This window comes from Daktulosphaira vitifoliae, unplaced genomic scaffold (genome assembly GCF_025091365.1).
Source record: "Daktulosphaira vitifoliae isolate Bord-2020 unplaced genomic scaffold, ASM2509136v1 Scaffold_2, whole genome shotgun sequence".
Taxonomy (NCBI): domain Eukaryota; kingdom Metazoa; phylum Arthropoda; class Insecta; order Hemiptera; family Phylloxeridae; genus Daktulosphaira; species Daktulosphaira vitifoliae.
The window spans coordinates 45,223,980-45,225,176 of NW_026099573.1; positions in this window are offsets into that span (position 1 = coordinate 45,223,980).

A 1,197-nucleotide genomic window follows, 5' to 3' on the forward strand; every position below is an offset into this window, starting at 1 on the left:
AGGAAACTAATCAGGTTGGACTCGCGATGTAATAAGGTGACTGATAAGAGAAACGAAGTATCCGTGTATTAAACCTATCGTAAAATATACGGTATCGTGTCAGATTACTTGTTTGAATTATTTTTTATTTAATGAAGATGACATGAAAAACAATAAGTATGCATGCCAAATTAGTTGCATATCTTCTCAAAGAACAGGCGTACAATAAAAATATAATTTTTACAGAATATAATAATTATCATTACGTACTATGTTCTTATTTAGATTTCTGTTCCCACTCGCTCCCTTTATGGTATAAACAAGTCGAGCTCGATGTCGGATCCTCCCCGACTCCTACTTATTTTTAAGACGTTAATATAATATATAATATTTACTATCTCAATGTTTATGCAACACTTTTACACCACATTAGATCAAATACCTTAGGACAAGAAAACGAAAAATATTTATAGGTAGGCCAATTGTCTATTGATGGCCACTTATTACACGGCGTTTCATCACTGTAAATGTTGAAACCATAAAACTACATTAAAGAATTAAAATGCAAGAGCAAAAATAATCTATTTTATGTTACTATGATAGTAAATGATGTACAAAACTAGCATAATTGCACATTATAGTAAAGTTTAAAACTATTTGACGTTTAAATGTGCGTGTAGAGAAGGGCATACTTGAATTAAAAAAATTAGTATACTATACGACGCGATGATAAGCTCCACATTAACGTGGGACTTGTGGAATTATGGAGGCGGTGTTGTTTTTATTACTAAAAATGAAATGTCTCTCAAATAGCTGTAAGGTCTTAACTAGGTATTAAATAAGACAAATATCCTAGTAATAAAAAGTCATCTAAATTAATTTAAATTATATATGAAATTATCCTTGTAATTATTACTTTAATTTAATATATAGCATTACATTTTTTCATTAAATTGTTAATATAAGTAAGATATATAATATATTATTTATTATATTAGATTTTTCACAATGCGCTTTAACATGTCATGTTATTTTAACATGTGACTAGTGATATAATAGAATTTCCGTGTAAAATTTTGTTGAGATATTTTACTGTCAATTGATTATTTGTGATAATGTGATTTGCACCAAGTGTTAAAAAGTTTCAGTATATTCTCTCAAGATACATGAACTTATGACTCAAAAACTGAAGGAACTTGTTTTTTTTTTTTTTTTAAA